This window comes from Zootoca vivipara, chromosome 7 (assembly GCF_965207765.1).
Source record: "Zootoca vivipara chromosome 7, rZooViv2.hap1.1, whole genome shotgun sequence".
In the NCBI taxonomy this organism is placed as follows: domain Eukaryota; kingdom Metazoa; phylum Chordata; class Lepidosauria; order Squamata; family Lacertidae; genus Zootoca; species Zootoca vivipara.
In genome coordinates this window covers 79,686,794-79,711,213 of record NC_142590.1, presented here as the reverse complement: position 1 = coordinate 79,711,213, position 24,420 = coordinate 79,686,794, and the positions used below count along the sequence as shown (strand labels likewise).

At 43.4% G+C, this 24,420-nt stretch overlaps 1 protein-coding gene across 1 annotated transcript in view; it reads right to left on the bottom strand.

Annotated features, from left to right (window-relative positions):
• Positions 1–2,066: 2,066 nt before the first annotated feature.
• TSHZ2 (teashirt zinc finger homeobox 2) overlaps positions 2,067–24,420 on the bottom strand; it is a 347,527-nt gene continuing 325,173 nt past the window's right edge. The window contains exon 3 of the mRNA XM_060277314.2: positions 2,067–3,824. The gene's annotated coding sequence lies outside the window, so the exon portion shown is untranslated. The remainder of the gene's footprint in view (positions 3,825–24,420) is intronic.

Genomic DNA, 24,420 nt, shown 5'->3' with positions numbered 1-24,420 from the left:
CAAGAGAATGATCAGCCCAAGGTGTCCCAGTGAGATTTTTTTGGTTACCTGGGTTTTGACCTTGGGTCTTCCCAGTTCCAAGATCATTAAATCATGGTCTCTTGTCCCTGAAGGAGCAGTATTCAGTTGTTCCCTCACCACTGTCATTACAATGGAATGCACAAATGGGGTTCTATTAATTTCTAAGCCACTACTAGACACTGCTTAACATTTTCTGCAACCACCAGGACTAGAAACTTCACAGAGTTAATTAAAAAAAATAAAAGTTGGCATTATCCAGCTGCCAAATGGGGCACCACACATAGAGAATTATACCTAGTAGCTATAATCCCAGAATGTCATATTGGAGTACAATGCAAAAGGTGTACATAATACTGTACCTGAAAGTATCTGCCCATTGTTTACCAGCAGAAGCAGAACTGAGGTCCCTAATTCCTGAGCCCATGGAAGTTTAAAAAGATTCCCCCAAGATTTCAGAGAATTTTGCACCTGGTTTCCACCAATTCATTTCAGTCTTTTTAAACCTGGACAGCTTCATGCCCACTAACGCAATATGGGAACTTCTCGCAAGGTCATTGGTTTTCTGCATTGATGATTGCTCTGCAAAGGACAGAAACTGGTGTCCGAGCTGTTAAAAATGGCTGATGATGTTAAGCAGAATTTAATTTATCAACTCTTAAAACACATCCACTATTTGCAAATCTAGGGTGCAATCCAACAGGAAGTTATTTTGGAAGTGAGCAGGGGCTGCACATGAGAGTGCTGCTAATCATTCAATAATAACAATAATACTTGGCATTTATCTAGTGCCTTAGAGTGTTGAAAGCACAACTTGCTGTAATCCTTGCAAGAAACCTGTAGAGCAGGTCAGCCTCATTATCCCCATTTTGTTGATGCAGGGACTGAGGCCAAGGGAGACCAGCTTGGGGGTCACCTAGTGATCTCGTGGCAAAGGCAAGACCTGAGCCAGGGAATCCTGATTTGTAGCTCGTTCTCTCAGCCAGCTGCTGTGCTCCAGGGGCTCCATACAAGTCCTCTTGTGCAAATCCCATTAGTTTCGGTGGTGCTTGCTCATAACGTCTCCCCGCTGAATTGAACCCTCGTTCTGCACAATAAGCTGCTCATGGAATATTGAGCAACAAACAGAACGGGCTCGGTTTCGGTGTGCTGTTCAAAGGCAGGCTGGCGATCCTTGCAAAGCCTTTTTGTGGCTCCCAAATCATGCTTCTGCCGAGAAGATGAGAGGGGAGGCCTTTTGCATTGGAAATGGGCGCCGCTTCTCCCCAAAACTGAAATGTGCTGCTTCTCATTCCCTCTCTCCCTGCCCGCCTGCACCCCCCCCACACACACTCCAGGCCTCACGGCATTGCAGAGCTTCCCATTACGTAACTTCATTTAATAATCCCAGGCTGGGCTTGGTGCAATTTAACAGCTTCAGAGGAGCCCAGCACTAATGCATCGATTTGGGCTTTAATAGAATTTCGTTGTCAATGGCCGGTGGCCTGCCGCAGCGCCTACATGCTTCAATCTTAACCCATCCGAAGGCTCTGTTCGTTTCCAGTTGAGCTCCGTTTGTTTCCAGTTGAATAGGTTAAGCAAAGACAGACCTCACTGTTCTCAATTCACTTTATGATCCTCCCATCATAAAAAATAATATCAGCACCTTGCTTTTCATGTCAGAACTACATTTGAGCGGCTATTCCCTATGCCCATGAGTAAATCCCATAAAAGCTGCCCCGTTGTACTGTCGCTATTTTTCCTTGTGGATGATTGATTGATGGATGAGTGCTGACACTTCAATGAAGCTATTTCGACTGCCATCTCAATCCGATGATGTGAGGGGTATATTTTCTGTCCATGCCTCATTACTTCAGAATGACATTCCTGGAACTTCATTTACTTTTCCCCTCCTTCCCTCAAGCGCCATATTTTTTCCCATCTAGGTTATGCATGCCATAAAAAAAGCAATTTGCTATTATATGTGGCATAAGGGCAACACTTTCCCTAGGAGGTAAATAAGAAGGGAATTTTTTTTCCCCTCTTCCCCCCCTCCCCTCCTTGCTTCCATGTTGAGTTTAGGGATCGTGTCAAAATTTCTCAGACAATTCTGATGTCAGATTTTTCTGTTCTCAGAAACGGGAGGAAACACTAAACAGATTCCAACCTATGTTTGTTCAGGATTCCATTTTATTTTAGCTTTAGCTTGTACTGCTTTTATTCCTCTAAGAATTCTGTCTTTCTCCCCCGAAACCCTTTCAGTTTTATGTCTAGTGTATGCCCCTCTTTATATTTTGAGTAGCAATTTATGACTCAATGCAGTCTTATTTCTCCTTTAAGGATATGAAAACCCATTATTTAAATGCACAGACAGATTGTCTCTTAAAGGCTGGCTTTGTATAGAAAATGCTTAGCTGGAGAAAAGGAGCTTGTGCCTGTATTTAACCCCTACAAACAATGTACTGGGTGATGGGGAGAGCTCACCATTAAAACGTCTTGGAAGCTATCCGTGAGTTGACATAGAACCCAATTTTAATCTGTGTAATACAGTATTCCTGTTAATAATAACATATAATTAAGACATCCGTTAAAAATCCATAACGTTAATTTAATGGAGAAAATCTAATACAGTCCTATTGGAATTTTTACGTTAAATTAACTTTAACGGGCTTTTAATGGATGTCTTAATTAGATCTCATTATTAACGTGAATATTCCACAAATTAAAATCGGGACCTCAAAAGTTTTAATGGGGGGGAAAAGTTAAAAGAACCATTTTTAAACAGAATGTTTCCTTCTGCCTCTTTTTCAAGGCAATTTAGCTCCTTTGGAAAATGAGCTGGAATTTTAAATATAGGTAACAGGAGATAGTGATTCTATCTTAGGGTCTTTGCATTACTAAGTATCCATAATAGTCTTGTTTGTTCTTGCATTGATAAAAGCTGGGGAAAGGTTTGAGCCATTGACACACATGTTAAAAACACACCTTTTCTCATTTCCGTTTGTTTGGAGGGGGAAAGTTTCATTGCATACACCTTGAAATACAGAAATATGACGATGCTTAAATTAAAAAAAGAAAGCAAAGGCAATGTGAATAAAAAAGCTGGAGGAACAATCCATTTCCAACAAATCTTTGGCAACAACAGGGTTAACCGCAACTATTGGAACAACTTGCTGGGAAGATTAACGCTGTTCCGAGTTTTTTTGGCTCGGGATCTGTTTTAACTTAATAATTCTTCTGCTTACGGTGATGTATTGATCCCTAGTGCCATGACTGGATTGGGCAACCCAGGTGCACCACTAATAGCTGCACAGAGTTGAAACATTTCCTTTAGACAAACTATCCCAAAGGGGTTATAAATAGGAAACAGAGATTACCATGAAAAGCAAACCTTCCAGTGTGACTGCATCTTGTGGAGCACGCTTGGACATTAAACGATGAAGAATTATACTTCCCACCCACCCCCTTTCCTGTCGAGTGTTACAAATTGACAAAATAAGTACATCAATGTTTTCAGTCATTATCCTACTTCAGTGGTACTTTGTTTTAGTGACAGCAGAAGGGGACAGTGGAGACCAGACAGCCTTGCTGCAGTTTATCAATGAAAATCTAATATCGTCCATAAGCAGGGGAGTGGAAATCAATACTTCATTACCAAATTGTTAGTGAGGATGAAGAAGAATAGCTGGAGGCTTTTATTATTCTTTTGGCAGTCGTCTTCTCAGTCCGGGTTGTTGGAAGTTCAATGTCAGCCGCGGTGCGACGTGCGGAGAAGGTGTGGGCAGTCAGGGCGGGAGAGCTGGGGGTGGGGGGTTAAGGCATTGGTCCTGCAATCAGAGATAATTAAAAACAAAACAAAGTGACAATGCAAATGACAACATCATAATTGCTTCTTTAAAAAATTGCATTTCTTTGAGCTGATGTGTTTTCAGGTACATCTGTTCCAGAGGGATTCAATAAGAAAGCAAAAGTGCAAATAGATATGTAACTATAAGGTTGTCTAGCAGCCACAGCAAACCTGGTGCCCTCTTGATGGTTTGTACTACAACTCCCATCAGCCCCAGCCAGCTGGCTGGGGCTGATGGGACTTGTAGTCCAAAACATCAAGAGGGCACCAGGTTGAAGAAGGCTGCCCCATATGGTTTAAAATCAAAGAACCTCAGGGACTGCTTACTCCCATATGAACGTGCCCATGCTTTAGAAAAATCGTTCCCAAACTTTTCAGTTGCTGCTTGCTTGGTTCCATAAACTCTTCCCCAGTGCCCCCTACCCTATAAAAAAGCACTATTCAGAGTAGTGGTTTGTGCAACCCACTGAGGAAGATAGCAACACAATGAAATTCAAAGCAGTAACAATCAATTGCACCATTTATTCAAAATCCAATTTTCGTTTAATTACATCAACAAAATGAATTAACTGGACCCAGTGGTACCAGCCTTTCAAAGCCTGGTGGTCATTTACCCCTCCAGCGCCTCCTTGCTTCTCCCTTACCTCTCTACACTGCCTTAGGTAATCCCACTGCCCCCCCCCCCGGAGCAATAACACCCAGTTGGGGCACCGCTGCTTTTGCAAGTCCGATGAGCCCCTTCCCTGGGTTCCCGCAGCTGCATCTGGTGTACTGGGAAGCAGGCCTTTTTGACCATGCCACCATTTTTTGTGCTCAACCATCTTGAAACAACAGGTGAAGAGGGATGTGTGGCCACCTGGGAGGCTAGCTCTGCTCCCTACTCCCAGTTTGAACCTCTCACTAGGTACAAAAGGTCACACAGATGGTATAGTGGGCATCATTAGTGAGCTTTGCTGGCACAAAGGGGCCTGCCAGCAGCTGCCCTGTGCTGGCGCTGAATGTGAACCCCGCTCTCACTCTGAATGCCATTTCCAAGCCACCTGCTGCTTGATCCTGAAAATATTTTCTATGGGGCAGTTAGCCCCTCTTTCACCAGTGAGGATGCCAAGCGCTGGTTCACATGGTGCTGTTTAACATGTAATAATTGCAGCCATCACATTATAGTTTGGCGAGGTGAAACGATGACTGCAGCTCAGAGCTCAGCTCTTTTGTTGAACTTCCTTATCAGGCGATCACAGTACCTGTCAGTCGTAACAATTAAGTAATGAGCTGTGCACTTAAGAACCACCATCTCAACATATCATGCAAATTAGCTAGTAAGTAGCAACTGGAATATAGAAAAAGACAGGAGACGCTTTCTGTATCGTTCTGAATGGTGGGCTTTGCATTTCAGTTCAGTGTTATTTGGTTCTCATTCAGAGAATGAGAGTCTGACTAAATATGCTTGCATATGAAAGCCATATGAAAAGCCTTTGACTGTGTCGACCACAGCAAACTATGGCAAGTTCTTAAAGAAATGGGAGTGCCTGATCACCTCATCTGTCTCCTGAGAAATCTCTATGTGGGACAAGAAGCTACAGTTAGAACTGGATATGGAACAACTGATTGGTTCAAAATTGGGAAAGGAGTACGACAAGGTTGTATATTGTCTCCCTGCTTATTTAACTTATAGGCAGAATTCATCATGCGAAAGGCTGGACTAGATGAATCCCAAGCCGGAATTAAGATTGCCGGAAGAAATATCAACAACCTCAGGTATGCAGATGACACAACCTTGATGGCAGAAAGTGAGGAGGAATTAATGAGGGTGAAAGAGGAGAGCGCAAAATATGGTCTGAAGCTCAACATCAAAAAAACCAAGATCATGGCCACTGGTCCCATCACCTCCTGGCAAATAGAAGAGGAAGAAATTGAGGCAGTGAGAGATTTTACTTTATTGGGCTCCTTGATCACTGCAGATGGTGACAGCAGCCACAAAATTAAAAGTTTGACCAAACTGCGGAAGGCAGTGGAAGACAGGAGTGCCTGGCATGCTATGGTCCATGGGGTCACGAAGATTCGGACACGACTAAACGACTAAACAACAACAACAACAACAACAACAACATGAAAGCCACTAAGGTTTGCATCCAGCTCTCCTTCACAACACAACCCATTTTTCTTTAATTAATGAGTTCAATGATATCTAATCACAAACATTCAGCTGGTTCTTCTTCTTCTTTGGCGATCACCTGTAGCTGAGTAAGATTGTATTCCATGAACATGGTCTTAACGTTGTGTCTGTAAGTGACTGTGGAGGCCGATTCTGGATCCACATGTCCTTCCACAGTGGAGGCATAGGTTTCTGGGCGGGAGTTGATCACGGTGTGGGTTTGCCAAACGTGCCTTCCTCTTAGCTTATTTCTCCCTTTCCCCCTTTCGTCCTGGGTTTGTGCTTCTTCAAAGTCCATGACGCCTTGGGCAGAGGCTATTCTCCAACTGGAGCCCTCGCAAGTTCTAACCAACATGTGAAAAGATTGGGTTCATCTCTGTGACCCAGATTGTCACCTACAGTACTGGCTTCCAGAACTCAGCGTTTCATCAGTGGGAGCTGGCAGTGTTTTTCTTTTTCTGTGTGATCTGTGGAGAGGGGCACTCTCCAGATCTGAACCCAACAAACTTCTGCAGCCATGACTCACTGGGCCAAAGTCACCATCAATCCATAGCTGCCAAGTTTTCCCTTTTCTCGCGAGGAAGCCTATTCAGCATAAGGGAAAATCCCTTTAAAAAAGGGATAACTTGGCAGCTATGCATCAATGTGACAAAACTCCAGCTTCTAGCTCTACAATTCTATGATTTTATGACTCTTGACAAACTGTAATCGATTACAGTGGTACCTCTACTTACGAATAACTCTACTTACGAATATTTCTACTTACGAATGGAGCTCTGTCTGCCATCTTGGATGCGGTTTAGATAGGATTTTTTCTACTTACGAATTTTTAGATAGGGTTGCTTCGACTTACGAATTTTTTTCTCCCAATGCATTCCTATGGGATTCGACTTACGAATTTTTTCAACTTACGAATGTGCGTTCGAAACGCATTAAATTCATAAGTAGAGGTACCACTGTACCTGGTAGTAGCAACAATGATGCCATCATTGTTGCCATCTGTCCACTGCAGGCCTCAGCAGTGTGCCCTAGCCACTATCCAAAGGATACTGGGTACTAACATCTTCCTCACTCCAGAACCCCCTTGCTTGGTTCCTTCCTTCCTTTCTGCCGACAGCACCCAGCCTGTGAGTTGGTCTCCACTTCCACAGTCCTTTGGACCTTCCTTTTTCTGCACCTTGCCTCCTCTGTCACTCCTAATTTCTTCTAGCCATTGCTTTTTAGCTTTCCTGCCACTTCACCTCCTTTCCTTTAGGCTTTCGACCAGCTTTTTCCTGCCCCTGCCCCAGTGCCTTTGCTGCACCCTCCTCCTGCTAACAGTCTACGGCAGGGATGGTGATTCCATGGTCCTGCAGATGCCAACCCTCCGACATTTATCCAATGAAAATAGGGACACCTTATTCAACAACAACAACTTTATTATTTATACTTCACCCATCTGACTGGGTTGCCCCAGCCACTCTGGGCAGCTTCCAAACATATATAAAAACATAATAAAACATTAAACACTAACCCCCCCCCCAAAAAACACCCTTCCCTATATAGGGCTGCCTTTGGATGTCCTCTAAAGGTTGTATAGTTACTTATCTCCTTGGCTCAGGGGTCACATAACTCCATAACCAACCAACATTTTTTCTGATGAAAATAGGGACATCCTAAGGAAAAGCGGAACATTCGAGGATCAAATCAGAAACCAGGATGGTATCTGAAGAAGTGTGCATGCACACGAAAGCTTATACCCAGAACAAACTTTAGTTCGTCTCTAAGGTGCTACTGGACAATTTTTAAATTTATTTTGACTGTGTCAGACCAACACGGCTACCTACCTGGATCTAGAATGGTTTCTGTAAATCTGGGACTGTCCCTGGACAAGGACACTTTGAGAGGTCTGCAGATGCTGCTGGACAACAACTTTCATCAGAACCAGCCAGCATGGCCAATGGGCAATAATGATGCGACTTGTTGTAGTCCAACAGAATCTGGAGAGCATAGAATCCCCATCTGTAGGATAGAGCCTCTCTTGTTACTAGGCCTTGAAAAGTTCCTCTACTCTCATCCCTCCTTAACTTGTATTTTCCTTCTGCCTTCTTCATCCAGCCTTTTACTTCCTCACAGACTCTGGTCTCTTTTATCCCCGCAGCAAAATGTTTGTGAACATTCCATGACATCACTCCCACTCAGGCAATCAGTATGAAGGGCACCACTGCCCAAGCCCTGAAGTGCATTACAATATAGATGTATATATGGGGTAAATCATATTTAAATAAACTGAATCTATGTAAGTTCAGATCTCTCTGTCAAAAGCTTTCTCTTACCGGGCTATACAAGGGGTTAGAAGAAATAGGTCGGGAACATGGACTTAGCCGAGGGAGGGGGACAAGGGGGACAGCTGCCCCCCAAATCAAGCAAATCAATAAATATACTTAACCAACTGAGGTTCTGCCCCCCCCCCACCATGAAACCTGCCCCCACCATAAACCCTGGCTATGCCCATGTTCGAGAGTATATAAAATCAATATCTCCACCAAGCTTTAAAAAAAATTATTTCTTCTTTCAGTTCCTTTTCATGATGCTGTGAAATTTTCTTTGCTCATCACTGACAAGTTTCTTAACTGAAACATCATGTCAACTTTTCTCTGGAGAAGGAGAAGCTGGCATTGCCAATGGGAAACTGCGTTTTGCAAGGCTAAAGCGGCACACGGAAGTTCATCAGGAAAATGGAAGGAAAAGATGCACTTCTGCCAGCTTCCTGCCACAGGGCTGTCCCCACTTTAGCTTGAGGATAGACAAGATTGCCAGATTCAAAACAAAGCAGGCGTACTTGCCTTTTAAGAGCTATGTGTGTGCAAAAATTCAGTGGTTGTGATTTCAACCATCATGATGATGAGACGAGCCTCTCCTGCGAACATTTGCCCTTCCGTGCAACTCTTAAAGGCATAGGAACCTCACACCAGGACATCAGCAGACAAACAGCGGCAGTATCTCTCTATTTCTGCCCCCCCCCCTTATATATGCCTTACAGCCAAAGACTCATCCAGTTCAGCACCCAGTTCTCACAGTGGCCAACCAGATGCATGTAGGAAATTTACAAGCAGGACCCAGGCACAAGTGCAGTCTCCTCTCTCGCAGTTCTCAGGAATTGCCAATCAGAAGCATACTGCCTCTCACCATGGAGACAAGAGCAAAGCCATCATGGCTCTCAGTTTTCGATAGCCTTATCCTCTGTAAATTTGTCTGATCCCTCACCCAGGAACAAGCAAAGCATGCGCCGAGCAAGTGAGCAAGCAGCCAGCCACCGAGCGAGGCTTTTATCGGGTGGCAGCTGGCTGCTCGCTTGCGAGGGGGTGCCGAGTGGCACCCTCCCCAGAGTGGAACGTGGGTCGCCCCGCCCCCATTGCCCCCCCTTGCTACACCCCTGGGTCCCCTCAATATTCCTTTGCGACCGTGTGCACGCTGAGGACAAATCGACGTGCTTGATGCTAAGCAAGTTTCAGTCTGGTCAGTACCTGAATCGGAGACCCCCTGGAAATGACTTATTGAGTTCCATTATGGATGAAAACAAGATATAAAATATATTATGAATTGTATTCAATGTAGCACTAAGTTAAAGTCACATAGAGATAACGCTGTTCTGCAGGCAACAGGTTATGGGCCAGCAGTGATAAGTCGGCTGCTGGCAACTTGGTTGCACAACACATTGTACAATTTGTTGTGCAGCGAGTTCCTGCAAATGCAGCTGTTGCATTGGATTCCTCTGTTGCACAATTTAAAACTCACACACCTGCTAGCACTAGTGGACCAATAATGCCAGATACAGCTCTAAATGCATACATAAATAACTTTAAAATAAGTTATTCTAAGCTGAGATCTGTAACATGCTGGATCACATATCACATTGTTCATGTAAGAGCCCTTGTGAGGGCTCCCCGCACCCCATAATAATGGCACAGACAACAGACAGCGAGGCATTTGTCAGGGTCAGGCATTTCTCTGCAAGCCTTGGTAGTTGATTTCCACCCCTCCCCCTCCTGTTGGGGAGGGGCCTTTAAGAAAATCTCTGGTGAAATTAGGCTAGGAAAAGGGACTCTGCATCTTTGAGTAATGAGACTGGGAAACTGGGAACGCGTTTCCCACTCACTCATTTCTCACTGTACGGCATTCCGATTTCGTGACACTTCCTAATAAATCATTGCTTATCACTCACATGGGAACGTAACACGGCTCAAGTTAAGATTCGTTAGCGATTGTAAAGAAGAAACATGAATTGCTCTATATCAGAGCTTTTTGATCATCATCCGGCCCGCTGCAGGCACTCTTTTTTTATTGTTATATTTACTGTAACTGTTGTTTAAGGCATAAATAAAAGAGCAGGAAAGCACAGAAAAATATGAATAATGTAAATAAATTTATTTGTCTTATTTATGCATTGATGTAAGCATTTGGCAATTACTCTGCACAGCGGTTTGTATCCGGCATCAGAAAGAGAGAGAGAGAGAGAGACTGAGACTGTTGCAGAGGCAAACAGATCTGATACTGGAAGGCTGTTAATAGCATTAAACACAGCTGCACACACCTGGCCCCACCAAAAGGCCTTCTGATGCTACTTTCAAGAGGGGGCACTGAGAAGTCCACCACCCACTGTGACCTTTCCTGGCCAAGCAAATCAGGGATGGTTTCTGTAGGCAACGGGCCTCCTCTCTTCCCTCTCCCTCACCTCAGCATTGTGGCTCCCTCTGCAGGAGTGGATGTTGGTAATATGGCACCCTGTGCAAGACCAAAATTTGACACCCACAACCACTGCTCAGCCCTGGAGCAAAACCAGCTAAGTGAGGCACTGGGCTTTGGGAAGGAGGTGCAAGGCTGTGGCAAGGAAGGAGGTGGGAAGGCACCCCCTCAGCTCAGCATGGGATAACAGGACATGCTGTCCTAAGTCCACCTCTGCCCCCCTCAGGGAATCCTGGGAACTGTAGTTTCTTAAGCATGAGGATTGTTGCCAGGAGGCCCCCCACAGAGCTGTAATCAACAAGAGACTATAGCTCCCAGGATCCTTTGGGGAAGCCATGACTATTATAGTCATGACTCTTATAGTCAGGTAAAAAAGAAGACGAATGCTTTAAATGTGTGGTGTAGATGATGTGACACAGATGTGTTTGTATGCTTTTTAAAAAATCAGCTCTCATTCCTGTTGTTGAAACAAAAAATTCCTTCCAGCAGCACCTTAAAGACCAACTAAGTTTTATTTTGGTATGAGCTTTTGTGTGCATGCACACGAAAGCTCATACCAAAATAAAACTTAGTTGGTCTTTAAGGTGCTGCTGGAAGGAATTTTTAATATTGTTTCGACTACATCAGACCAACATGGCTACCTACCTGTAACTACTCCTTTTGTTGTTATTTTAATTCAGCTGTCAGCACCCTTAACAAACTACATGTCACTCAATTCTTTAAGGGAAGCCATGACTATTGAAGTGGTATAAGAGTTGGAGTGCTTTAAATGCATAGCATGGATGTGAACCTGATTTTGTGCCTTATACTTTTGAGAAGCGCCTTAGCTCAGTGGCGGAGCACCTGCTTCAATCCCTGGCATCTCCAGGTAGGGTGGGGGAGAGATCTTCTCCCTGAAAACATGGAGAAGCTGTAAAGGGGAGGGGAAGCAATATATTTTTGCTCCACCCGCTTTGGTCTCTGGCCCTGCCCACCACTGACATGTAACTTCAGGAAGGTGGGCCAGAAAGTGGCTCTCAGTCTGAAAACAGTGCCCCCCCCTTGCTGTGGACAAGTCTAGAGAGCTCTCACCTGTGGAGGGATGTGCATGGCATTCCCCACATCACTAATGTGTTTCCCAGCTGGGGTAGATGTGAAAGATCTCACTGTGATGGACACGCGTGATCCAGGAAGTTCTAGTCAACTGCACTCCTTATGCCATGCCTTCTCTGCTTATCACCACGTCTGCAGCAACTCTGAGATAAAAGCACGGCGAGTCAGGAGGAGTCCCTAATTATTCCGGAGTTCCTTTTCCTTCTTTTCAATTTGCTTCAGGCCTTTGATTAACCCCTTGATCAGGCAATCACATCTGGGATTGAAGCAAGTTAAGTGGTTGTCTTCAGTTATAGGCTTCCATTTGCCTGCTGAACCACAGGAGAAACAAGGAGATCTCCTTTCATTAAGCAAAAAGAAAGCCCTGAAACAAAACTGGTGAACGTAACACACACACACCAACTTTGTGTAATCATGAAGTTGGTGAGGAGACTACATTTGGTGTGTGTTTTGTGTCAGTGTTATAAGGTTGACATTTACTTACTTACTTACTTACTTACTTACTTACTTACTTACTTACTTACTTACATACAAAAGTCTGCCTCTTGCTCTCTTTGAATGGGAGAGTGCCTGCCAAGTTCTCCCACAGCAGAACAATAGTTTATGTATTTACCCATAATTTCCTCCCTGATATCTACTGTATCTCTCTGTTCAAACTCACGTATGCACTGCTGCTACTGAAGCTACAGATTGAAGCAAAGACCAGCATGAGGGGAAAGAGGCTTCTTTCTTGTTCTGTTTTCCTCTCACTTCCCTAACCTGCTTTTGCCTTCACTTCTTCTTCTCAGGCATGGTGGTGGTGTAAAACAGCCCAGGAAGATTTTTTTTGGGGGGGGGGTAGTTCACATTCCTGCTTACTCTGCCTTGGGCGCACTCCCACTGCAAGTTTTTGACATGTGAACATGCTGGGAATGTGGGTATGAGAGAGCACATCTTCCTTTGAGACTCTGTGCTGCCATGTGATGCCCCAAATCTTCCTCCCGCAGTGCATATTACGAAAGATAGTCACAATAAAATCTTATTCAAATCTGGTATCAGGGACAGAAATCACATGGTGTCGCTGTGACACCATGATTCTTTTTAGGTGGTGTTTCCTGTCCGCATCATTGATCTCACTTGGTGTTGCCCTTTAGCCTTCACCTACTAGGCATCAGAGTCCACTGAGGTCCGCCACTGGGGCCAGGCAGTATGGTTGGCCAGCTGGACCTCCCTCAGCCCATAAGAGAAGCAAATGTCCAGTTCTGAAGTGGAAGCCCAGCTTCAAATCTCGTTTGAACAGTCCTGTTCAAGTTATTTCTATGTAAGACTGATGGTAAAATAGGATTCTGATAATACATGTGTACACATGCCCCTGTGTGCAGAGAATTGATCGCATAGTCAGCTCCAGATCAGACAATCTATTGCTGATTTTGTCACAAGAGGGTGGGAGGGCCGCTGTTGAAACCAGGGATAAGTATTTGACAATGCTGTGAAGGCAACTTTGCTAACGATTTTTGAACAACCTCCAACTGAGGCCTAAATGCCTTCAATATCCATAAACAACTCTATACTGTCCAGTTAGGGAGACAAAGACATAGAGGCTTGTCAGGAAGATTTGCATGGCTAAGTATCCAAGATCCCAGAGATGATGAGGGATTGTTTGAGAGGGGAGTTTGGCAGCGTGGCGGGTGGCAGGAGAGAGCAGGCCATACGGAACGGATGACTATCATTACAATATTGCAGAGCCTTACACCTTCCCAATTACTGGCGGGTTTCATTAATTATGGCAACATTTCACCAACAGAGTCCCCATTCTACCCCCCCTCCCTCTGCTTTGTCACCACCGCCCCTCTATCTACAGAAAATGCACAACTCAGTAGCTGATCACCCATGAAAAACTGGGCCATGTGGCCGCCTGCTCAGGCTGGGAAAAAAATGGAGAAATAAATAAATAAGGCAGTGTTTGGCTCTGAAATCAAGATGGAGGAAAACAGGGCAGTAATTCAGATGAGTGCAGGAGCTTCTGAACTAGTATCGAGTGTGTCTGGATTTATTTACATTTTTCTAAACTGGGTTCTCACATAGGCAGCATATGCAACAGGGGCATAAGCAACCTGATGTGCTTATAAGCAAAATAATGAAAAATAAAATAAAAAGGGAAAGGCACGCCCTGCCATACAGTCCAGATGTGTGTACAAAAAGTAGAGGCAGATTATAAAACGGCAGTCACTTAAGCTCTGCTAAGACTGAAGTTTTGCTAGTCGAGATTGGAGAATTGTACAAGGAGAGGTTGCACAGATACTACCGGCTCAGCCCCATTAAATATAATGTCGGGAGCATTCCCCCGCTGTCATCTTGTTACTATCAACAGCATTATCTGTATCAACCGCTTCTACAATTACGCTTAACGACTAGTCTTGCTACAAAGAGTCAGCAGCCCCCAAGCTCGTTTTCATTTTAAATATGCCAAAGAAAGGCGGGATGCTAACCCTTCAGATGCTTGAAAAACAAGACAGAAAAAAACCACAGAGACCATGCAAACATTTCCAAATTGTCACTGATAGCACCACAGCCCCCTCCTGCCAACACACACACGCACACACACACTCCTATTCTATGGTCGGCCAACTGTTCCCAGTGATTTCTATTACATTTCCTACCTATTATTTCATGTAATGGCATTCCTTAAATTTTAAATTAGCTCCGAAGAATAAAAATAATTGAATTCCTGCTGTTTTGTGTACATAGAGGGTGACAGGAGCTAATGTGATAATTTAAACTGTAAATGAGTCTTCACTTTGTGTTCATTAATTACAGCTAATTACTGAATTACAAACCTTCTTGGTTAGGCACTGTTATGTATTCATGTAGCATGTTAGACCTCCAGCTGGTAGAAAACTGTTTTATAGACTTACAAGCTGACATGCTAAGCTACCATAGGAACAAATTTCATTTGGGGTGGGGGGTGGGAGGGGGAAAAGAAGATGGGATAGAGGAGCTAAAAACAAAACAAGGATCGAGTGCTCTGAGCATAAGCAATGAGTCTGACTCGGATCTGAGGACGGAAGATACCCATGATGAAGTGAATTTCCTGAATATTCAGGACAGGCAGTCGATACATTTTTTTCTTTCATATGTAGATGGATACTCCAGGGATTGGATGAGCCCCCCACCCTCCACATCACAGCAGTTTTCCAAACCATGTGAGCATCAACATTGATGTAACATGCCTGAAATACAATCCATTCTGAGTCAGTTCTGGAGCTGCCAATCTCTACTTACTGCTAATTATAGCAATAGCAGCAACTTATTGCATATAGTGACTACTTACTCCTTGCAGCAATAGTAGCTACTAAAGCTGCTATTGAGGAACGCTGCCATCATTAAACACAGCAGTGAAGAGGGGTAAACTGCCACCTAAAATGTGTCCATTTCCTGTGCCAGTATAAAGTTCAATAGCGGCTGTGTCTACACCACACATTTAAAGCACATGATTCTCCCCTCCCCAAGAATCTTAGAAACTCCGTCCATGAGAAAGCAACTGAAATTTTCTCTCCCTGTTGGTAATTATGAGTGTCTTTTCTTTTCTCTTTATTTGATGGCAACAGGTCGAAAAAACACGGGAGATTTTCAGAACAGTGGTAGGACCAGAGGAGGGGGCTACAGCCCTAGGATTGCTGGTACCGGTAGGAGCAGATCAGGCTAGGAATGTATGAATCGATGAGTTTTGCTTTCTCCCCGTTTCCCATTTTTTCCAATCTTAAGTTCAGTTCTCCACATTTTCACATCAGTCTGCAGCTCTTTTTTTCTTTTTTAAAAAAGGTACTCATGAAAATTCATGAGCACTCAGCACGAATTTCTACTAATATACACATTTTATATTTTCCTCAATATATGCAATTTTTTGCATGTTGCTTTCACTAATATATGCATTTTTATGTACATTCTACCTCAGTATATGCATTACCAGGCTGGAGGACCGAAATGCAAAATTTGGAGAATTGTGGATTTTTGGGAGGATAACAATGTTTCAGTTCACGCATTGTTTTGCAAAGTAGGTTCACCTTTAAAAGTGAACTGAATTGAATTTCTCCCCTATCCCTGGATAAGGCCTATCCACCATGACCTCATAGGAAAATCAGTGAGCTGAGCTGTGAGCAGTGAACCGTAGGAGCTCCACCAACCATGGAATGCTAATTCTCTGGCTGCAGCTTTCCATGAGCTCAGCTGAAGACTGGCTGCCTTCCTTGGCACCCAAGTGGAAACTTTGACAGTCACCGCCTTGCTCTCCTTACTACAGTGGTACCTCTACTTACGAATTTAATACGTTCCGAACACACATTTGAAAGTCGAAAAAAATTGTAAGTCGAATCCCATAGGAATGCATTGGGAGAAAAAATGTGTAAGTAGAAGCAACCCTATCTAAAAATTCGTAAGTAGAAAAAATCCTATCTAAACCGCATCCAAGATGGCGGAAGGAGCTCCATTCGTAAGTAGAAACATTCATAAGTAGAGTTATTCGTAAGTAGAATAAGTAGAAGAACCAGCATTAGCCCTCCACTACAAGTCATCATACCGTTACCATTTCCTCACCAGGACATTCGAGCTGTATTCACAGTATAATCCTACACAGGTATATGCCTAAGTGAATCCTGTTGGGTTCAGTGGGACTTCCAGGTAAACATGGGTGAGATTTTATACGGTATCAGACCATGGTGCTATCTACCTTAGTTTTGCCTTATATCAAGTCACTCCACCAGTTCATCGAGCTCAGTATTGTTTAGGTAAAAGGTAATGGTAAAGGTGAGAGATTTTACTATCTTGGGCTCCATGATCACTGCAGATGGTGACAGCAGTCACGAAATTTAAAGACGCCTGCTTCTTGGGAGAAAAGCAATGACAAACCTAGACAGCATCTTAAAAAGCAGAGACATCACCTTGCTGACAAAGGTCCGTATAGTTCAAGCTATGGTTCTCCCAGTAGTGATGTATGGAAGTGAGAGCTGGACCATAAAGAAGGCTGATCGCTGAAGAATGGATGCTTTTGAATTATGGTGCTGGAGGAGACTCTTGAGAGTCCCATGGACTGCAAGAAGATCAAACCTATCCATTCTGAAGGAAATCAGCCCTGAGTGCTCACTGGAAGGACAGATCCTGAAGCTGAGGCTCCAATACTTTGGCCACCTCATGAGAAGAGAAGACTCCCTGGAAAAGACCCTGATGTTGGGAAAGATTGAGGGCACTAGGAGAAGGGGACGACAGAGGACAAGATGGTTGGACAGTGTTCTTGAAGCTACCAACATGAGTTTGACCAAACTGTGGGAGGCAGTGGAAGACAGGAGTGCCTGGCGTGCTATGGTCCATGGGGTCACGAAGAGTCGGACACGACTAAAAGAGTAAACAACAGCAACAACGGTAAAGGACCCCTGGATGGTTAAGTCCAGTCAAACTCAACTATGGAGTGGAGCGCTCGTCTTGCTTCAGCCTGAGTCCCTGCCTGCAGACAGCTTTCCGGGTCATGTGGCCAGCATGACTAAACCGCTTCTGGTGCAACGAGACACCATGACGGAAGTCAGAGTGCACAGAAACGCTGTTTACCTTCCCGCCGTAGCAGTGCTTCTTTATCTTACTCACGCTGGTATGATTTCGTACTGCTAGGTTGGCAGGAGCTGGGACATAGCAATGGGAGCTCACCCCGTCGCAGATTTGAACTGCTGACCTTCCCATCGACAAGCCCAAGAGGCCCAGTGGTTTAGACCACACCGCCACCCGCTGTTTACTCTACGCTGAGCGGAGGCAGCTCTCCAGGGTTTCAGATGTGGGATATACCCAGCCCTACCTGGCGATTCCGGGGATTGAACCTGGGATGTTCTTGCATGCAAAGCACTTGCTCCACTACTGAGCTACAGCTCTTCTCCATTTTCACCTTATTCACTCACTCACTCAATAAGAACCACTGTTTGTTTGTTTTTTACTTTGCTGTTCATGTGAAGAGCAAAGTGTGTTCCTTCAAATGGTGGTAACGAGAAAGCCATGCCTTAAAAACAGATCAGAAGAGCAGTGCTAGGGTGTTTTTCACCTACGGAGATTGTACTGCTGTTCATTCACCCTGAGCTCCTTCGGGAGCAAGGGAGGGATTAATAATATAATATAATATAATATAATATAATATAATATAATATAATATAATATAATATAATATAATATAATATAATATAATATATAATATAATATTATAATATAATATAATATAATATAATATAATATAATATAATATAATATTATATTATATTATATTATATTATATTATATTATATAATAATAATCATTAGCAGTTCATAGTCAGGATGAATACCCATTATAACCTTCAGCTTTCTGCATCCACATCTTAGGGATAGCATTTTCTTACTATGCAGCTCATGAGGATTACATTGGGTCCTGGGAATGTAACCGAGTTGTCCATTATCTCCCAGCCTACTTTTGTGCATTTGGTTCTTTCCAGCTACATCTTTTCAACGACGTAAGTTAACACACACATACAAAAGGTAAGTTGTGGTGATTTAAGACATTACAGTCCCATTAACTTCAGCACGACTGACACTTGTTGTTATCGAGCTATTCCAATAACTGAATGATGGCCCAGACTAAAGGCCATTTCGTCGTTCAGTTAGATTATAATTCTCTCCAACCCATTTATTTCAAAGCAAGTGAGTCTGTTCATACTATATTAGGATTTGCATCCAAAGATCAGTCCTTCTAAAAATCCCATGATTATTTTTTTTTACGGGGATTTAATTTAAACTGCTAGCTTGTTTCCCGATAGTACCGTGGGAAGGCACTGGAAAGCAGAAGTGGCTTTCCTAAAGTTAAGCATCCCAAAGAGATCCCATCTTGACTGATCTTCCCAGTCCCATGCCAGAGCAGCATCACATCTTATTTGGCTTCAGATTGAACGACCGCTCATTAAAAGTAACAGGTTAGTGTATTTGTCCTGCTTAAACTTGGATCTTAATGGGGAAATGTGTCTACCTCGGATTAGGCCAAACTGAACCTAATTCACCATGTCCACACATTGCCATAAACCTAAATCCTTCTTAGAATGTAGGTTGCTTGGGTAAATGTATATTGCATACTGTCTTTTGTAGCAGATAATGGTAAAAACAAAAAGAAAAAAACCTCCACTTAAAACAATTGTGAGCCTAAGGCTGCTATGCTGATCTCCACTTACCCGCGAGTAAGCCCCAATGAATTCAATAGGTCTTCACAGAGGGCATGGTTAGGATTGCATTGTGAGGCTTTAATTTGGCAGCTAGCTAAAGCAGTGGCAGAGCGACATGCTCTGGCACCCGGAGTGGCGAACAGGCAGGGGAATGGGCACGTCATGCATCCTGGGTGTGTGCGGCAAGTGATGCGTGTCCCAGGGCAGTGGCTGCGATGGCACACACACCCCGGGATGGCACACGGGCCGGACCTCTCCCCCCACCCCCACCTTCGTCTGCCAGTGAGCCAGAGGCTGCCTGATAAGTGCTGCTCTGCCAGCAGATCGGTGCCACTTACTCAGAGGAGCACCTGGTGCACACTCTTTGCTGAGGGCAAGAGCACATTGGGGGAGGGTTAAGAGAACCATTCATTCCCATCAAGAGCAGGCAGCCGCTTGTCCATCTGGACTAGGGAACCGCTCACTAACAGTGCCTCAGTCTTATCTGGATTGAGCTTCAGTTTGTTGTCTCTTATCCAATATTAGCAAGTAGGGTAGCAGCAACCTTGCATTGAAATGTGGATGCAACAAGTTACATTTATTTAGATATTTAGATATACCACTTAGGGAGCTGGGTATGTTTAGCCGGGAGAAGAGAAGGTTAAGGGGTGATATGATAGCCATGTTCAAATATATGAAAGGATGTCATATGGAGGAGGGAGAAAGATTGTTTTCTGCTGCTCCAGAGAAGCAGACACGGAGCAATGGATTCAAGCTACAAGAAAGAAGATTCCACCTAAACATTAGGAAGAACTTCCTGAGAGTAAGAGCTGTTCGACAGTGGAATTTGCTGCCAAGAAGTGTGGTGGAGTCTCCTTCTTTGGAGGTCTTTAAGCAGAGGCTTGACAGGCATATGTCAAGAATGCTTTGATGGTGTTTCCTGCTTGGCAGGGGGTTGGACTGGATGGCCCTTGTGGTCTCTTCCAACTCTGATTCTATGATTGTAAAAACAAAACAAAACAAAAAAACCACACACCCTCAAAGCGGTTTACAAACAGATAAAGCAATAAAATCAAGGAAATGATATGATGGTACATGGATGCTTGTTTCATTTGCAAAGAGCTCAAGGTGCAGTGCCTCCTCTGGGCCATGCTTGCTCCATACTGCTTCCTTGCCCAATACTTCTTTATTAACCTCTTAACGATGAAACTTTTCCTTCTGATAATGTCCTCTACTTTAGGCACTCTTGGACATTTATTGACCTTCTCCAAGCCATATCCTTTTATTGCTTAATACCATCTTAATTCTCCACTTACATTCTGAAATTTTTATCTTCTACAAGGTGCTTCTGGTTTAAAGGAGAGGGAGCACCCGGGCTACTGAAATGAGAGCCGCTCATGAAATCTGCTCCACATCCTACCCACAAAGCTCTTAGGAAGTTAATAGCCTTGGGTCGCTCCCTGTATCATAAACTTAAATCTGACCTGCCCCATTCCCTATGCATTGCAAATGCGCATAGATTTAGGTAGGAATGGACTGAGTTGAACTATATATAGCAGCTGCTAAGGTGATCCCTGCTCATTTCTGCAGTGCCAAGTTTCAGATCTGCGGTCTGAGCCTCTCCAGTTCTGTGGAGCAAAATGGGTTGAAAGAAATACATCAATGGCTTTCAAAATGCTAACATCCAGGGTTGATTCGTCAAAGCTCCCCCTCCCTTTGGATCCAAACAGAAGTTGTGAGGATGACGGGGGAGAGGGTGTCAGGAAAGAACTACACCTTCCCTTTTATTCACAAAGGTTTTTGATTCCCTTTACGAGCGTGATCCGCCGATCCGTAATCAAGGGTTAATTTCACAGCTCGCTGCTTCATCTAGCATAATATCCATTCAGACTAATTAAATCTGTCTAATAATGTGAGTGTCTTTGTCTTTGTTCTTCCCATTCTTTGTTTTACACCCTTCACATCTCATCTCCAGAACTACACGCCGTCACATCCTACACTGACAAGCAGAATCCATCCCTAAAATTAAAACATTCCTGACCTATCTCTGATGACAAGGCGAGCAAGCTTCACAGCGCTACTGCCCATGAAGAGAGCTGACACATTTGTTTTTAATTTCAAAAGAGTAGAAAGTGAAGATCTGACCCTGTCAATCAGACCCCGTGACAAGTTTAATCATTGCTGCCCCACAAAATCACGGCTAATAGGAATGCAAATAATGTATCACAGGGCTCTTATAAATGCTAATCAAGGAGAAGTAATCAACTGACAATTTCACTGATCTCTTTTCTGAAGGAGTCAGTCAGCACACTGTCTCTGGACCACAAAGAGAAGGGAGGAAAGACAAAAGACAAAGATGCAGTTTCCTGGAGGATACACACACACACACACACACACACACACACACACACACACACACAAATCCCAAATACACTTTCCTTTTCCAGGGCATAAAATAACAACAATAATAGAGATTCCACTCTTTTTGATCCTTCATCGAACTTTAAAGCAATCCTGTTTTTGCAGGAATTTACAATATTCCGTGTCAAGTGTGGTTTATTAACCCTACCCCTGTAAAGAAAGCCCACCGGAACTTCAGTCGAAATAAAAATCATCATTTGTCTTTGCCATTAATCCATCTTCAGAATACTCTCACATCTCAAAAGCCCTCAATGACCTTCTTCATGAGATGGTGCCATATTTCCTAAGGACTTGAAAGCCAGAAATTGTGACTAGGTTTTTTGTTTTTTGTTTATTTAAAAAGCATCCCTTAAAGAAAATGATAAAAGAAAACAGCCTTCATTTAGGTATAGAAGGAACACTGCCAAGTAGTTCTGAAGCCTACACTCTCTTTCTGCGTAAATATCAGAAAGAAACATTATTTGCATTTCTGAGGCCTGGTCTTTCATCTCAGTTTCCAAGCATGATCTTCGCATGTCTCCCAAATAGATGAAATGTCTCACCCCCCAAAAAAGAAAGGAAGGAAGGAAGGAAGGAAGGAAGGAAGGAAGGAAGGAAGGAAGGAAGGAAGGAAGACCCATATTTGCATAAAACTCACATGTGGTAATTTATATGCACATAAGCAAAATTAGAAATAATTACTAAGATGCAAATGCAGATGCAGTCCATTTCACCATAGTGGGGAAGACAACAGCCGGTCTCTTTGCGCCTGTTCAGTTTGCTGATTGGGTGATAACTGTTGACAGACCACTTCCCTTCTTTGGCTTATAGATCTTTACACTGGACTTGGACCTGTTATGTATTAAGATTGGCTGAAGTTCTCACTCTGGGCCACCGGTATGCAAATGAAGGATTGGGAGCTGCTGTTCAAGGATTGGTTAGTTACAGGTAGGTAGCCGTGTTGGTCTGACGTAGTCGAAACAAAATAAAAAAAATCCTTCTAGTAGCACCTTAGAGACCAACTAAGTTTGTTGTTGGTGTGAGCTTTCGTGTGCATGCGCATGAAGAAGAAGACGTATGCATGCACACTAGGGTGATGACTTTTTTACAACCTCATTTCCCTGTATCATAATTTGATGAGCTTTCATTAAACATTAGATAAAATCTTACTTTCAAAGAGATTTGATAAAAAAACCTCACACACAGAATGATTCTAAAAATTTTATTTATCAGTTTTTTGACCATTTTTGAAGTCACTGTAAGCAGATATAAAATTGAACCCAAGCTTTAGAGTCACATATATACAACATTATATAGGGTCATCAAACACACAAGGAAGCTAGAGGACAACGTTTTGCTACCTCTCCTGTAGGTTCTTTTCCCAGCATGTCCGGCAGGATCTGCTGGCTGAGTTTTGAGGTCCCCAAAAGGGGCTTTTACCTTGCGCAGGTGTGACATTTGTATACCCTATGTTGCTAAGAACACTCCCCATTGTGGAATATGGTGTTGTGTGTCCAAATTTGATACAAAATATATATAGAATTGTTAATACAATTTTATGAAATGGTAAAACGGCATACAAAAAAATTAAAAGCGGTTTGTGCGTAACCTTTTTAAATATTTCAATGGAATATACCTCATTTTAGTCATTAATAGGCAAAAGTTCATCCATTTGTGCTACAGGACATAATTTTTGAGAAAATAATGAAAAAGTCATCACCCTAATGCACACGAAAGCTGATACCAATGAGAAACTTAGTTGGCCTCTAAGGTGCTACTAGAAGGATTTTTTTTATTTTGTTTTGAAGGATTGGTTCGTTTGTTGGAATTTGTTGCTGTTACTAATTGCTTGACATTATATAAGGCAGCAAGCTATGCTGTTGTACAGAGAGAACCTGGAGCAGTTATAACTGCTGTAATAAAGAGATGTTGCTTAAAGAAGCTGTGTCTGCCGCCCATCTTTCCCACTATACAACACTGGCGACGAAGGTGGGATGACTCTTTGAAATAGAAGATTGTCCACCAACAGCCCTGGAAACAGAGGACTGCCCTCTGTAGAGTTGGGCACATGGCCAGCTCTACAAAACACATAGCAGTCAAATTCTCCCCTGGAAGACTGAAGACAGGAAGAGACACAGATTTGTCTGCTCTGAACACCATCAGAAAAACACCAGTTGCAAATGGTGGTAAGTTGGGGAGTGAGAGCATACCCTCCAATATGAAAATAGGCATACCTGCCAAGTTCCGGCCTGAGAAATAAGGGACTGGACCGGAAGTAGCAGACCGGAAGTAGCACTGCCACCATTTTGGAACAGGGCGGAGCATGCTCAGAAGCGACTTTTGATGCTGCTCTGCCCTGTTCCAAAATGGCCGCCGCGCCAGAATAAACCGGAGAAAAACAAAAAAAACCGTTTTTTCGGCTGGGGACAGCTGGAAAAACGGGGGTTTCCCGGGGAATACGGGAGACTTGGCAGCTATGGAAAATAGGGCAATCCTATTCCATAATAAAGATAGTAATAATTCTATTATTTATACTCCGTCCATCTGACTGGGCTGCACAAGCCACCCTGGGCTGCTTCCAACATATATAAAAACCATAATAAAACATTATACATTATACAGGGGTGCCTTCAGGTGTTTTCTCAATGTTGTCTTATTTACTTATCTCCTTGGCTCGGAGGTCGGTCAACTCCATACCCTCCAACATTTCTCCAACGAAAAAGGGATATCCTAAGGAAAAGCAGGACATCCCGGGATCAGGTCAGAAACCAATATGGCTTCTGTAAATCCGGGACTGTCCCTGGAAAATAAGGAAACTTGAAGGGTCTGTGAGAGCTGCCAAGAATCTAGCCAACCTTGGGAAAATGCTTTTGTTTGTTATCAATCTGCCCTCTTGCTTCTAACTGTATCCTCCATCAAGAGAATCCTAAACAGAAAAGAACATTAATCCTGCTTCCCCTGAGACATTCACTGCTAGAAAACTATTGTGTCAGTGCATGGCCCAATATTTTGGAGGGCGGGAGATAAATT